The sequence below is a fragment of the Crinia signifera genome, chromosome 19 (assembly GCF_055691185.1).
Source record: "Crinia signifera chromosome 19, ASM5569118v1, whole genome shotgun sequence".
NCBI classification, from domain to species: Eukaryota; Metazoa; Chordata; class Amphibia; order Anura; family Myobatrachidae; genus Crinia; species Crinia signifera.
This window is the reverse complement of record NC_139226.1, coordinates 2,743,975-2,761,128: the sequence shown is the minus strand read 5'-3', so window position 1 is coordinate 2,761,128 and position 17,154 is coordinate 2,743,975. Positions and strand designations below refer to the sequence as shown.

The following is a 17,154-nucleotide window of genomic DNA, read 5'->3' as shown; positions in this document are numbered from 1 at the left end:
ACAGTGTACCAGAGACGCCAGGCTGTGATTGTAACCACACAGGGATTAGTGTTACACACGTACAGAGCCGCAGGAGCAGCGACACACCGCTCACAGTGTACCAGAGACGCCGGCCTGTGACTGTAACCGCACAGGGATTAGTGTTACACACGTACAGAGCCGCAGGTACAGCGACACACCACTCACAGTGTACCAGAGATGCCGGGCTGTGACTGTAACCGTACAGGGATTAGTGTTACACACGTACAGAGCCGCAGGTGCAGCGACACACCGCTCAGTGTACCAGAGACGCCAGGCTGTGACTGTAACCGTACAGGGATTAGTGTTACACACGTACAGAGCCGCAGGTGCAGCGACACACCGCTCACAGTGTACCAGAGATGCCGGGCTGTGACTGTAACCACACAGGGATTAGTGTTACACACGTACAGAGTCGCAGGTGCAGCGACACACCACTCACAGTGTACCAGAGACGCCGGGCTGTGACTGTAACCGCACAGGGATTAGTGTTACACATGTACAGAGCCGCAGGTACGGCGACACACCGCTCAGTGTACCAGAGACGCCAGGATGTGACTGTAACCGCACAGGGATTAGTGTTACACATGTACAGAGCCGCAGGTACGGCGACACACCGCTCACAGTGTACCAGAGACGCCGGGCTGTGACTGTAACCGCACAGGGATTAGTGTTACACATGTACAGAGCCGCAGGTACGGCGACACACCGCTCACAGTGTACCAGAGACGCCAGGATGTGACTGTAACCGCACAGGGATTAGTGTTACACATGTACAGAGCCGCAGGTACGGCGACACACCGCTCACAGTGTACCAGAGACGCCGGGCTGTGACTGTAACCGCACAGGGATTAGTGTTACACACGTACAGAGACGCATGTGCAGCGACACACCGCTCACAGTGTACCAGAGACGCCGGGCTGTGACTGTAACCACACAGGGATTAGTGTTACACACGTACAGAGCTGCAGGTACGGCGAAACACCGCTCACAGTGTACCGGAGACGCCGGGCTGTGACTGTAACCGCACAGGGATTAGTGTTACACACGTACAGAGCCGCAGGTACGGCGACACACCGCTCAGTGTACCAGAGACGCCGGCCTGTGACTGTAACCGCACAGGGATTAGTGTTACACACGTACAGAGCCGCAGGTACGGCGACACACCGCTCACAGTGTACCAGACGCCGGGCTGTGACTGTAACCGCACAGGGATTAGTGTTACACACGTACAGAGCTGCAGGTACGGCGACACACCGCTCACAGTGTACCAGAGACGCCAGGCTGTGACTGTAACCGCACAGGGATTAGTGTTACACACGTACAGAGCCGCAGGTACAGTGACACACCGCTCAGTGTACCAGAGACGCCGAGCTGTGACTGTAACCGCACAGGGATTAGTGTTACACATGTACAGAGCCGCAGGTATGGCGACACACTGCTCACAGTGTACCAGACGCTGGGCTGTGACTGTAACCGCACAGGGATTAGTGTTACACACATACAGAGCTGCAGGTACAGCGACACACCGCTCACAGTGTACCAGAGACGCCGGGCTGTGACTGTAACCACTCAGGGATTAATGTTACACACGTACAGAGCCGCAGGTACAGCGACACACCGCTCACAGTGTACCAGACGCCAAGCTGTGACTGTAACCGCACAGGGATTAGTGTTACACACGTACAGAGCCGCAGGTACAGCGACACACCGCTCACAGTGTACCAGACGCCAAGCTGTGACTGTAACAGCACAGGGATTAGTGTTACACACGTACAGAGCTGCAGGTACAGCGACACACCGCTCACAGTGTACCGGAGACGCCGGGCTGTGACTGTAACCACACAGGGATTAGTGTTACACACGTACAGAGCCGCAGGTACAGCGACACACCGTTCACAGTGTACCAGAGACGCCGGGCTGTGACTGTAACAACACAGGGATTAGTGTTACACACGTACAGAGCATCGTGGGAAGAGAATCTGCATTGCATCACTTTGTATATCAGTGTGCGGCTGAGCATGTGCAATGTCACCCAGCACACATACTTCTGTCACCTCTGTGTGTTATTATTATTATAATTTTATTTATAAGGCGCCACAAGTGTTTCGCAGCGCCGTACAAAGGAACAGTACGGGTAACCCCTGCAGTGCCAGGCTGCAGCCCCTGTGCGGGTAACCCCTGCAGTGCCAGGAAGCAGCCCCTGTGCGGGTAACCCCTGCGGTGCCAGGCAGCAGCCCCTGTGCGGGTAACCCCTGCGGAGCCAGGCAGCAGCCCCTGTGCGGGTAACCCCTGCGGTGCCAGGCCTGTACGGGTAACCCCTGCGGTGCCAGGCAGCAGCCCCTGTGCGGGTAACCCCTGCGGTGCCAGGCCTGTGCGGGTAACCCCTGCGGTGCCAGGCAGCAGCCCCTGTGCGGGTAACCCCTGCAGTGCCAGGCCTGTGCGGGTAACCCCTGCAGTGCCAGGCCTGTACGGGTAACCCCTGCGGTGCCAGGCAGTAGCAGCCCCTGTGCGGGTAACCCCTGCGGTGCCAGGCCTGTGCAGGTAACCCCTGCGGTGCCAGGCAGCAGCCCCTGTGCGGGTAACCCCTGCGGTGCCAGGCAGCAGCCCCTGTGCAGGTAACCCCTGCGGTGCAAGGCAGCAGCCCCTGTGCGGGTAACCCCTGCAGTGCCAGGCCTGTGCGGGTAACCCCTGCGGTGCCAGGCAGCAGCCCCTGTGCGGGTAACCCCTGCGGTGCCAGTCAGCAGCCCCTGTGCGGGTAACCCCTGCGGTGCCAGGCAGCAGCCCCTGTGCGGGTAACCCCTGCGGTGCCAGTCAGCAGCCCCTGTGCGGGTAACCCCTGCGCTGCCAGGCAGCAGCCCCTGTGCGGGTAACCCCTGCGGTGCCAGGCCTGTGCGGGTAACCCCTGCGGTGCCAGGCAGCAGCCCCTGTGCGGGTAACCCCTGCGCTGCCAGGAAGCAGCCCCTGTGCGGGTAACCTCTGCAGTGCCAGGCAGCAGCCCCTGTGCGGGTAACCCCTGCGGTGCCAGGCAGCAGCCCCTGTGCGGGTAACCCCTGCGGTGCCAGGCAGCAGCCCCTGTGCGGGTAACCCCTGCGGTGCCAGGCAGCAGCCCCTGTGCGGGTAACCCCTTTGGTGCCAGGCAGCCCCTGTGCGGGTAACCCCTGCGGTGCCAGGCCTGTGCGGGTAACCCCTGCGGTGCCAGTCAGCAGCCCCTGTGCGGGTAACCCCTGCGGTGCCAGGCAGCAGCCCCTGTGCGGGTAACCCCTGCGGTGCCAGTCAGCAGCCCCTGTGCGGGTAACCCCTGCGGTGCCAGGCAGCAGCCCCTGTGCGGGTAACCCCTGCGGTGCCAGGCCTGTGCGGGTAATTCCTGCGGTGCCAGGCCTGTGCGGGTAACCCCTGCGGTGCCAGGCAGCAGCCCCTGTGCGGGTAACCCCTGCGCTGCCAGGCAGCAGCCCCTGTGCGGGTAACCCCTGCGCTGCCAGGCAGCAGCCCCTGTGCGGGTAACCCCTGCAGTGCCAGGCAGCAGCCCCTGTGCGGGTAACCCCTGCGGTGCCAGGCCTGTGCGGGTAACCCCTGCGGTGCTAGTCAGCAGCCCCTGTGCGGGTAACCCCTTTGGTGCCAGGCAGCCCTTGTGCGGGTAACCCCTGCGGTGCCAGGCCTGTGCGGGTAACCCCTGCGGTGCCATGCAGCAGCAGCCCCTGTGCAGGTAACCCCTGCGGTGCCAGGCAGCAGCCCCTGTGCGGGTAACCCCTGCGGTGCCAGGCAGCAGCCCCTGTGCGGGTAACCCCTGCGGTGCCAGGCAGCCCCTGTGCGGGTAACCCCTGCGGTGCCAGGCCTGTGCGGGTAACCCCTGCGGTGCCAGGCAGCAGCCCCTGTGCGGGTAACCCCTGCGGTGCCAGGCAGCAGCCCCTGTGCGGGTAACCCCTGCGGTGCCAGGCCTGTGCGGGTAACCCCTGCAGTGCCAGGCTGCAGCCCCTGTGCAGGTAACCCCTGCGGTGCCAGGCAGCAGCCCCTGTGCGGGTAACCCCTGCGGTGCCAGGCAGCAGCCCCTGTGCGGGTAACCCCTGCGGTGCCAGGCAGCAGCCCCTGTGCGGGTAACCCCTGCGGTGCCAGGCCTGTGCGGGTAATTCCTGCGGTGCCAGGCCTGTGCGGGTAACCCCTGCGGTGCCAGGCAGCAGCCCCTGTGCGGGTAACCCCTGCGCTGCCAGGCAGCAGCCCCTGTGCGGGTAACCCCTGCAGTGCCAGGCAGCAGCCCCTGTGCGGGTAACCCCTGCGGTGCCAAGCCTGTGCGGGTAACCCCTGCGGTGCCATGCAGCAGCAGCCCCTGTGCAGGTAACCCCTGCGGTGCCAGGCAGCAGCCCCTGTGCGGGTAACCCCTGCGGTGCCAGGCAGCAGCCCCTGTGCGGGTAACCCCTGCGGTGCCAGGCCTGTGCGGGTAACCCCTGCGGTGCCATGCAGCAGCAGCCCCTGTGCAGGTAACCCCTGCGGTGCCAGGCAGCAGCCCCTGTGCGGGTAACCCCTGCGGTGCCAGGCAGCAGCCCCTGTGCGGGTAACCCCTGCGGTGCCAGGCAGCCCCTGTGCGGGTAACCCCTGCGGTGCCAAGCCTGTGCGGGTAACCCCTGCGGTGCCAGGCAGCAGCCCCTGTGCGGGTAACCCCTGCGGTGCCAGGCAGCAGCCCCTGTGCGGGTAACCCCTGCGGTGCCAGGCCTGTGCGGGTAACCCCTGCAGTGCCAGGCTGCATCCCCTGTGCAGGTAACCCCTGCGGTGCCAGGCAGCAGCCCCTGTGCGGGTAACCCCTGCGGTGCCAGGCAGCAGCAGCCCCTGTGCGGGTAACCCCTGCGGTGCCAGGCAGCAGCAGCCCCTGTGCGGGTAACCCCTGCGGTGCCAGGCAGCAGCCCCTGTGCTGGTAACCCCTGCGGTGCCAGGCTGCAGCCCCTGTGCGGGTAACCCCTGCGGTGCCAGGCCTGTACGGGTAACCCCTGCGGTGCCAGGCAGCAGCCCCTGTGCGGGTAACCCCTGCGGTGCCAGGCCTGTGCGGGTAACCCCTGCGGTGCCAGGCAGCAGCCCCTGTGCGGGTAACCCCTGCAGTGCCAGGCCTGTGCGGGTAACCCCTGCAGTGCCAGGCCTGTACGGGTAACCCCTGCGGTGCCAGGCAGTAGCAGCCCCTGTGCAGGTAACCCCTGCGGTGCCAGGCAGCAGCCCCTGTGTGGGTAACCCCTGTGGTGCCAGGCAGCAGCCCCTGTGCAGGTAACCCCTGCGGTGCCAGGCAGCAGCCCCTGTGCGGGTAACCCCTGCAGTGCCAGGCCTGTGCGGGTAACCCCTGCGGTGCCAGGCAGCAGCCCCTGTGCGGGTAACCCCTGCGGTGCCAGTCAGCAGCCCCTGTGCGGGTAACCCCTGCGGTGCCAGGCAGCAGCCCCTGTGCGGGTAACCCCTGCGGTGCCAGTCAGCAGCCCCTGTGCGGGTAACCCCTGCGGTGCCAGGCAGCAGCCCCTGTGCGGGTAACCCCTGCGCTGCCAGGAAGCAGCCCCTGTGCGGGTAACCTCTGCAGTGCCAGGCAGCAGCCCCTGTGCGGGTAACCCCTGCGGTGCCAGGCAGCAGCCCCTGTGCGGGTAACCCCTGCGGTGCCAGGCAGCAGCCCCTGTGCGGGTAACCCCTTTGGTGCCAGGCTGCAGCCCCTGTGCGGGTAACCCCTGCGGTGCCAGGCCTGTACGGGTAACCCCTGCGGTGCCAGGCAGCAGCCCCTGTGCGGGTAACCCCTGCGGTGCCAGGCCTGTGCGGGTAACCCCTGCGGTGCCAGTCAGCAGCCCCTGTGCGGGTAACCCCTGCGGTGCCAGGCAGCAGCCCCTGTGCGGGTAACCCCTGCGGTGCCAGGCCTGTGCGGGTAACCCCTGCGGTGCCAGGCAGCAGCAGCCCCTGTGCGGGTAACCCCTGCGGTGCCAGGCAGCAGCCCCTGTGCGGGTAACCCCTGCGGTGCCAGGCCTGTGCGGGTAACCCCTGTGGTGTCAGGCAGCAGCAGCAGCGTCTCTCCCAGGCTGTGTGCTGCAGTGAGTGGATCACATCTCACAGATTGGAAATCCCAGAATGAAGCAGCAGCAGCAGCGGCGGCGGGATCGGGAGGAGTGAGGAGAATGGGATAAGTGGGGGAGGGTAAGCCCAGGACAGCTCCTCTCACATCATCCACCAGAGAGATAGCAGCAAGGTGCAGCCAGGAGGCTCCCTCCATCCCTGCCGCCGGCTCCGAGCCTCCCTGGGACCAGCTGCCTGCCATCCGGTGAGTGCACGGTTATATCCGGGGCTTTGTGTAGGAATATGGCCGGCTCTGCTGCGTGAGGGACCCCCCGGCACTGTACAGTGTGACCTTCACCTGGTAGTGCCGCAATCTGCACACTGCAGCGTCATCTCTGCACCGGGAACAACTCTCCTGTGACATGACGCATCGTCCCTGCGCTCTCTCTGAGGGTCCTGGCACCTGTGGGCAGCACATGGGGGGTGACAGGCAATTCTCACGTCCCAGGGCTGATTTATTGTTACATTCATTCCAACACTCCAGAGAGCGGGCAAAGTTATATTACTGTGACGGTATACTCCTGGCGTTATCCGGTGGTGACCGGGCGAGGGGCGGCGTATAGACGCTGTATATCACTGTGACGGTATACTCCTGGCGTTATCCGGTGGTGACCGGGCGAGGGGCGGCGTATAGACGCTGTATATCACTGTGACGGTATACTCCTGGCGTTATCCGGTGGTGACCTGGCGAGGGGCGGCGTATAGACGCTGTATATCACTATGACGGCATACTCCTGGCGTTATCCGGTGGTGACCGGGCGAGGGGCAGCGTATAGACGCTGTATATTACTGTGACGGCATACTCCTGGCGTTATCCGGTGGTGACCGGGCGAGGGGCGGCGTATAGACGCTGTATATTACTGTGACGGCATACTCCTGGCGTTATCCGGTGGTGACCGGGCGAGGGGCGGCGTATAGACGCTGTATATTACTGTGACGGCATACTCCTGGCGTTATCCGGTGGTGACCTGGCGAGGGGCGGCGTATAGACGCTGTATATTACTGTGACGGTATACTCCTGGCGTTATCCGGTGGTGACCTGGCGAGGGGCGGCGTATAGACGCTGTATATTACTGTGACGGCATACTCCTGGCGTTATCCGGTGGTGACCTGGCGAGGGGCGGCGTATAGACGCTGTATATTACTGTGACGGTATACTCCTGGCGTTATCCGGTGGTGACCTGGCGAGGGGCGGCGTATAGACGCTGTATATCACTATGACGGCATACTCCTGGCGTTATCCGGTGGTGACCGGGCGAGGGGCGGCGTATAGACGCTGTATATCACTGTGACGGTATACTCCTGGCGTTATCCGGTGGTGACCTGGCGAGGGGCGGCGTATAGACGCTGTATATCACTGTGACGGTATACTCCTGGCGTTATCCGGTGGTGACCTGGCGAGGGGCGGCGTATAGACGCTGTATATTACTGTGACGGTATACTCCTGGAGTTATCCGGTGGTGACCGGGCGAGGGGCGGCGTATAGACGCTGTATATTACTGTGACGGTATACTTCTGGCGTTATCCGGTGGTGACCGGGCGAGGGGCGGCGTATAGACGCTGTATATTACTGTGACGGTATACTCCTGGCGTTATCCGGTGGTGACCGGGCGAGGGGCGGCGTATAGACGCTGTATATTACTGTGACGGTATACTCCTGGCGTTATCCGGTGGTGACCGGGCGAGGGGCGGCGTATAGACGCTGTATATTACTGTGACGGCATACTCCTGGCGTTATCCGGTGGTGACCTGGCGAGGGGCGGCGTATAGACGCTGTATATAACTGTGACGGTATACTCCTGGCGTTATCCGGTGGTGACCTGGCGAGGGGCGGCGTATAGACGCTGTATATAACTGTGACGGTATACTCCTGGCGTTATCCGGTGGTGACCTGGCGAGGGGCGGCGTATAGACGCTGTATATCACTATGACGGCATTCTCCTGGCGTTATCCGGTGGTGACCGGGCGAGGGGCGGCGTATAGACGCTGTATATCACTGTGACGGCATTCTCCTGGCGTTATCCGGTGGTGACCGGGCGAGGGGCGGCGTATAGACGCTGTATATTACTGTGACGGTATACTCCTGGCGTTATCCGGTGGTGACCTGGCGAGGGGCGGCGTATAGACGCTGTATATCACTGTGACGGTATACTCCTGGCGTTATCCGGTGGTGACCTGGCGAGGGGCGGCGTATAGATGCTGTATATTACTGTGACGGTATACTCCTGGCGTTATCCGGTGGTGACCGGGCGAGGGGCGGTGTATAGACGCTGTATATTACTGTGACGGTATACTTCTGGCGTTATCCGGTGGTGACCGGGCGAGGGGCGACGTATAGATGCTGTATATTACTGTGATGGTATACTCCTGGCGTTATCCGGTGGTGACCGGGCGAGGGGCGGCGTATAGACGCTGTATATTACTGTGACGGTATACTCCTGGCGTTATCCGGTGGTGACCGGGCGAGGGGCGGCGTATAGACGCTGTATATCACTGTGACGGCATACTCCTGGCGTTATCCGGTGGTGACCGGGCGAGGGGCAGCGTATAGACGCTGTATATTCCTGTGACGGTATACTCCTGGCGTTATCCGGTGGTGACCTGGCGAGGGGCGGCGTATAGACGCTGTATATCACTGTGACGGTATACTCCTGGCGTTATCCGGTGGTGACCGGGCGAGGGGCAGTGTTTCTGCTTATAGACGCTGTATATTAGTATAACGGTATACTCCTGGCGTTATCCGGTGGTGGCTGGGCGAGGGGCAGTGTTTCTGCTTATAGACGCTGTATATTAGTATGCCGGTGTACTCCTGGCGTTATCCGGTGGTGACCGGGCGAGGGGCGGCGTATAGACGCTGTATATCACTGTGACGGTGTACTCCTGGCGTTATCCGGTGGTGACCGTGCGAGGGGCGGCTTATAGACGCTGTATATTACTATGACGGTATACTCCTGGCGTTATCCGGTGGTGACCGTGCGAGGGGTGGCTTATAGACGCTGTATATTAGTATGCCAGTGTACTCCTGGCGTTATCCGGTGGTGACCGTGCGAGGGGCAGTGTTTCTGCTTATAGACACTGTATATTAGTATGCCGGTGTACTCCTGGCGTTATCTGGTGGTGGCTGGGCGAGGGGCGGCTTATAGACGCTGTATATTAGTATGCCGTGTACTCCTGGCGTTATCTGGTGGTGGCTGGGCGAGGGGCGGCTTATAGACGCTGTATATTAGTATGCCGGTGTACTCCTGGCGTTATCCGGTGGTGGCTGGGCGAGGGGCGGCGTGTCTGTAAATAAGCAGTATTTGCACATGTATGAAAGGGTCCAGCTGGTAGACACATGACGGTGCCAGCTATTGGCTCTGTGGGACTGGCAGGCAGCACTTGGCATACTGTATGTGTAGGGGGATACACGCTGCGGGATAATGGCCGTGATAGGCCGGCGGCGGTACTGTGTGTGTAGGGGGATACACACTGCGGGATAATGGCAGTGATAGGCCGGTGGTGATACTGTGTGTGTAGGGGGATACATGCTGCGGGATAATGGCAGTGATAGGCCGGTGGTGGTACTGTGTGTGTTGGGGGATACAAACTGTAGGATAATGGAAGTGATGGCAATGGTACTGTGTGTGTAGGGGGATACACGCTGCGGGATAATGGAAGTGATGGCAATGGTACTGTGGCCCTTATTCTAGTTCAGTTGCAAAGGCAAATTCCTTCTCAAATGGACAAAACCATGTGCACTGCAGGTGGGGCAGATGTAACATGTGCAGAGAGAGTTAGATTTGGATGAGTTATTTTGTTTCTGTGCAGGGTAAATATTGGCTGCTTTATTATTACACTGCAATATAGATCTCACTTTGAAGTACACCCCAACAAATCTAATTCTCTCTGCACAAGTTACATCTGCCCCACCTGCAGTGGACATGGTTTGTCCCTGTGGAAATGAATTTGCCTTTGCGAGTGAACCAGAATAACGGCCTGTATGTATTGGGGATTGCATGCTGTAGGATAATGCCAGTGATAAGCCGGTGGTGGGACTGTGTGAAGGGGATACATATTGCAGGTAACTGGCAGTGATAGGCTGGCGGTGATACTTTGTGGGTAGGTGGATACATGCTGTAGGATAATGCCAGTGATAGGCTGGTGGTGGTACTGTGTGTGTGTAGGGGGATGCATGCTGTAGGATGATGCCAGTATTAGGCTGGCGGTGGTACTGTTTGTGTGTAGTAGGGGAATACATATTGCAGGTAACTGGCAGTGAAAGGCTGGCAGTGGTACTGTGTATGTGTGGATACATACTGTAGGATAATGCCAGTGATAAGCTGGTGGTGGTACTGTGTGTGTAGGGGGATACATGCTCTAGGATAATGCCATTGATAGGCTGGCGGTGGTTCTGTGTGTAGGGGGACACATGCTGTAGGATAATGCCAGTGATAAGCCGGTGGTGGTACTGTGTGTGTAGGGGGATACATATTGCAGGTAACTGGCAGTGATAGGCTGGCGGTGGTACTGTGTGTAGGGGGATACATATTGCATGTAACTGGTAGATGCAGGTGGATACATACTGTAGGATAATGCCAGTAATAAGCCGTTGGTGGTACTGTGTGTGTAGGGGGATACATGCTGTAGGATAATGCCAGTGATAGGCTGGCGGTGGTTCTATGTGTGTGTAGGGGGATACATGCTATAGGATAATGCCAATGATAGGCTGGCGGTGGTTCTGTGTGTTTGTTCAGTTTTTTTCACACCTATTTTGACATATTCCCTTGGCACTCAAAGGGTTAATATATAAAATAAATAAAGAGGCCCAGCACCAATCCCAGTGGTACCCCACTTAATACTGGTATCCAATGTGAATATGCGCACCCTCTGTTCTCTATGCTGCAGCCAGTGACCTACCCAACTACAAGTGTTACCCCTGTTTAGGATCAGCCTCTTGTGTGGCCCAGTGTCAGAGGCTTTTGCAAAGTCCAGGTAGCCCATGTCTGCAGCATTGCCAATGTCTAGGGTCATCCTAACGTCATCATAGAAACTAAGTAGGTCAGTTTGACTCCACGGGTCCTTACAAACCCATTTGGTGATATTACTACCGATTTACCTCATGTACTGTATATAACACGCAGGACCTCTTGTACTGTATATAACACGCAGGATCTTATGTGCTGTATATAAGCATGACCTCATGTACTGTATAACATCTCTTACTGTACTGTATATAACACGCAGGATCTCTTACTGTACTGTATAACACGCAGGACCTCTTGTACTGTATATAACACGCAGGATCTCTTGTTCTGTATATAACACGCAGGATCTTATGTGCTGTATATAAGCATGACCTCATGTACTGTATAACATATCTTACTGTACTGTATATAGCACGCAGGACCTCATGCACTGTATAACATATCTTACTGTACTGTATATAACACGCAGGACCTCTTGTACTGTATATAACACGCAGGATCTTATGTGCTGTATATAAGCATGACCTCATGTACTGTATAACATATCTTACTGTACTGTATATAACACGCAGGACCTCATGCACTGTATAACATATCTTACTGTACTGTATATAACACGCAGGACCTCTTGTACTGTATATAACACGCAGGATCTTATGTGCTGTATATAAGCATGACCTCATGTACTGTATAACATCTCTTACTGTACTGTATATAACACGCAGGACCTCATGCACTGTATAACATATCTTACTGTACTGTATATAACATGTAGGACCTCATGTACTGTATAACATCTCTTACTGTACTGTATATAACACGCAGGATCTTATGTGCTGTATAACATCTCTTACTGTGCTGTATATATAATAACATGCAGGACCTTATGTACTGTAATGTATAATACGCAGGACCTCATGCACTGTATAACATATCTTACTGTAGTGTATATAACACGCAGGTCCTCATGCACTGTATAACATATCTTACTGTACTGTATATTACACGCAGGATCTTATGTGCTGTAATGTATAATACGCAGGACCTCATGCACTGTATAACATCTCTTACTGTACTGTATAACACGCAGGATCTCTTACTGTACTGTATAACACGCAGGACCTCTTGTACTGTATATAACACGCATGATCTCTTGTTCTGTATATAACACGCAGGATCTTATGTGCTGTATATAAGCATGACCTCATGTACTGTATAACATATCTTACTGTACTGTATATAACACGCAGGACCTCATGCACTGTATAACATATCTTACTGTACTGTATATAACACGCAGGACCTCTTGTACTGTATATAACACGCAGGATCTTATGTGCTGTATATAAGCATGACCTCATGTACTGTATAACATCTCTTACTGTACTGTATATAACACGCAGGACCTCATGCACTGTATAACATATCTTACTGTACTGTATATAAGCATGACCTCATGTACTGTATAACATCTCTTACTGTACTGTATATAACACGCAGGACCTCATGCACTGTATAACATATCTTACTGTACTGTATATAACATGCAGGACCTCATGTACTGTATAACATCTTACTGTACTGTATATAACACGCAGGATCTTATGTGCTGTATAACATCTCTTACTGTGCTGTATATAACATGCAGGACCTTATGTACTGTAATGTATAATACGCAGGACCTCATGCACTGTATAACATATCTTACTGTAGTGTATATAACACGCAGGACCTCATGCACTGTATAACATATCTTACTATACTGTATATTACACGCAGGATCTTATGTGCTGTAATGTATAATACGCAAGACCTCATGCACTGTATAACATCTCTTACTGTACTGTATAACACGCAGGATCTCTTACTGTACTGTATATAACACGCAGGACCTCTTGTACTGTATATAACACGCAGGATCTCTTGTTCTGTATATAACACGCAGGATCTTATGTGCTGTATATAAGCATGACCTCATGTACTGTATAACATATCTTACTGTACTGTATATAACACGCAGGACCTCATGCACTGTATAACATATCTTACTGTACTGTATATAACACGCAGGACCTCTTGTACTGTATATAACACGCAGGATCTTATGTGCTGTATATAAGCATGACCTCATGTACTGTATAACATATCTTACTGTACTGTATATAACACGCAGGACCTCATGCACTGTATAACATATCTTACTGTACTGTATATAACACGCAGGACCTCTTGTACTGTATATAACACGCAGGATCTTATGTGCTGTATATAAGCATGACCTCATGTACTGTATAACATCTCTTACTGTACTGTATATAACACGCAGGACCTCATGCACTGTATAACATATCTTACTGTACTGTATATAACATGCAGGACCTCATGTACTGTATAACATCTCTTACTGTACTGTATATAACACGCAGGATCTTATGTGCTGTATAACATCTCTTACTGTGCTGTATATAACATGCAGGACCTTATGTACTGTAATGTATAATACGCAGGACCTCATGCACTGTATAACATATCTTACTGTAGTGTATATAACACGCAGGTCCTCATGCACTGTATAACATATCTTACTGTACTGTATATTACACGCAGGATCTTATGTGCTGTAATGTATAATACGCAAGACCTCATGCACTGTATAACATCTCTTACTGTACTGTATAACACGCAGGATCTCTTACTGTACTGTATATAACACGCAGGACCTCTTGTACTGTATATAACACGCAGGATCTCTTGTTCTGTATATAACACGCAGGATCTTATGTGCTGTATATAAGCATGACCTCATGTACTGTATAACATATCTTACTGTACTGTATATAACACGCAGGACCTCATGCACTGTATAACATATCTTACTGTACTGTATATAACACGCAGGACCTCTTGTACTGTATATAACACGCAGGATCTTATGTGCTGTATATAAGCATGACCTCATGTACTGTATAACATATCTTACTGTACTGTATATAACACGCAGGACCTCATGCACTGTATAACATATCTTACTGTACTGTATATAACACGCAGGACCTCTTGTACTGTATATAACACGCAGGATCTTATGTGCTGTATATAAGCATGACCTCATGTAATGTATAACATCTCTTACTGTACTGTATATAACACGCAGGACCTCATGCACTGTATAACATATCTTACTGTACTGTATATAACATGCAGGACCTCATGTACTGCATAACATCTCTTACTGTACTGTATATAACACGCAGGATCTTATGTGCTGTATAACATCTCTTACTGTGCTGTATATAACATGCAGGACCTTATGTACTGTAATGTATAATACGCAGGACCTCATGCACTGTATAACATATCTTACTGTAGTGTATATAACACGCAGGTCCTCATGCACTGTATAACATCTCTTACTGTACTATATAACACGCAGGATCTCTTACTGTACTGTATAACACGCAGGACCTCTTGTACTGTATATAACACGCAGGACCTCTTGTACTGTATATAACACGCAGGATCTTATGTGCTGTATATAAGCATGACCTCATGTACTGTATAACATATCTTACTGTACTGTATATAACACGCAGGACCTCATGCACTGTATAACATATCTTACTGTACTGTATATAACACGCAGGACCTCTTGTACTGTATATAACACGCAGGATCTTATGTGCTGTATATAAGCATGACCTCATGTACTGTATAACATCTCTTACTGTACTGTATATAACACGCAGGACCTCATGCACTGTATAACATATCTTACTGTACTGTATATAACACGCAGGACCTCTTGTACTGTATATAACATGCAGGATCTTATGTGCTGTATATAAGCATGACCTCATGTACTGTATAACATCTCTTACTGTACTGTATATAACACGCAGGACCTCATGCACTGTATAACATATCTTACTGTACTGTATATAACACGCAGGATCTTATGTGCTGTATATAAGCATGACCTCATGTACTGTATAACATCTCTTACTGTACTGTATATAACACGCAGGACCTCATGCACTGTATAACATATCTTACTGTACTGTATATAACACGCAGGACCTCTTGCACTGTATAACATCTCCTACTGTACTGTATAACACGCTGGACCTGATGTAATGTATAACACGCAGGACCTCATGTACTGTATAACATCTCTTACTGTACTGTATAACATCTCTTACTGTACTGTGTAACACGCAGGACCTCATGCACTGTATAACATCTCTTACTGTACTGTATAACACGCTGGACCTGATGTAATGTATAACATCTCTTACTGTACTGTATATAACATGCTGGACCTCATGCACTTTATAACATCTCTTACCTTAATGTACATATCACACGCAGGACCTCATGTATTGTATAACATCTCTTACTGTACTGTGTAACACGCTTGACCTCATGTCCTCTATATAACAACTCTTTCTGTACTGTATAACACACAGGATCTTATGTACTGTAATGTATAGCACGCAGGACCTCATGTACTGTAATGTATAGCGCGCAGGAACTCATGTACTGTAATGTATAGCACGCAGGATCTCATGTCCTGTATGTAACACGCGGGACCTCATGTCCTGTATGTAACACGCGGGTCCTCTATGTAACACACAGGACCTCATGTCCTGTATGTAACACGCAGGACCTCATGTCCTGTATGTAACACGCAGGACCCCATGTCCTGTATGTAACACGCAGGTCCTGTATGTAACACGCGGGACCTCATGTCCTGTATGTAACACGCGGGTCCTCATGTCCTGTATGTAACACGTGGGTCCTCTATGTAACACGCAGGACCTCATGTCCTGTATGTAACACGCGGGACCTCATGTCTTGTATGTAACACGCGGGACCTCATGTCCTGTATGTAACACGCGGGACCTCATGTCCTGTATGTAACACGCGGGACCTCATGTCCTGTATGTAACACGCGGGACCTCATGTCCTGTATGTAACACGCGGGACCTCATGTCCTGTATGTAACACGCGGGACCTCATGTCCTGTATGTAACACGCGGGACCTCATGTCCTGTATGTAACACGCGGGTCCTCTATGTAACACGCAGGACCTCATGTCCTATATGTAACACGCAGGACCTCATGTCCTGTATGTAACACGCGGGACCTCATGTCCTGTATGTAACACGCGGGACCTCATGTCCTGTATGTAACATGCGGGTCCTGTATGTAACACGCAGGACCTCATGTCCTGTATGTAACACGTAGGATCTCATGTCCTGTATGTAACACGCGGGACCTCATGTCCTGTATGTAACACGCGGGTCCTCTATGTAACACGCAGGATCTCATGTCCTGTATGTAACACGCGGGTCCTCTATGTAACACGCGGGACCTCATGTCCTGTATGTAACACGCGGGTCCTCTATGTAACACGCGGGACCTCATGTCCTGTATGTAACACGCGGGACCTCATGTCCTGTATGTAACACGCGGGTCCTCTATGTAACACGCAGGACCTCATGTCCTGTATGTAACACGCAGGACCTCATGTCCTGTATGTAACACGCGGGACCTCATGTCCTGTATGTAACACGTGGGACCTCATGTCCTGTATGTAACACGCGGGTCCTGTATGTAACACGCAGGACCTCATGTCCTGTATGTAACACGTAGGATCTCATGTCCTGTATGTAACACGCGGGACCTCATGTCCTGTATGTAACACGCGGGTCCTCTATGTAACACGCAGGATCTCATGTCCTGTATGTAACACGCAGGACCTCATGTCCTGTATGTAACACGCGGGTCCTCTATGTAACACGCAGGACCTCATGTCCTGTATGTAACACGCGGGACCTCATGTCCTGTATGTAACACGCAGGATCTCATGTCCGAAAAAATTATTCTTCATGTAAGTGAACAAAAAAAGGCGCTAGGGATGCGATGCTTTGCTAGCTGCTCACACCTGAGGGGGGGTCAGTCCCCTAGTAACAATTTGGGAAAAGAAGAAAGTGGTGGAGCGCTTAACACTATAAAATATCACACATAGATCAACTGGGTATCACATAAATGTTAAAAGGATATTTACTAAACAGTATATACTCACAGTAAAAAGCACTTATAT

The 17,154-nt window shown here is 53.4% G+C and overlaps 1 protein-coding gene across 8 annotated transcripts in view; it reads left to right on the top strand.

The window, feature by feature from the left end:
- RAP1GAP (RAP1 GTPase activating protein) overlaps positions 1-17,154 on the top strand; it is a 202,832-nt gene that overhangs the window by 47,268 nt on the left and 138,410 nt on the right. The window contains exon 1 of one of the 8 annotated variants that reach the window (XM_083161797.1): positions 6,056-6,289. The exons of 6 other annotated variants lie outside the window; for them this stretch is intronic. The gene's annotated coding sequence lies outside the window, so the exon portion shown is untranslated. Of the gene's footprint in view, positions 1-6,055; positions 6,290-17,154 lie in introns of those variants that run through there. One more of the 8 variants, XM_083161796.1, reaches the window with a different exon arrangement.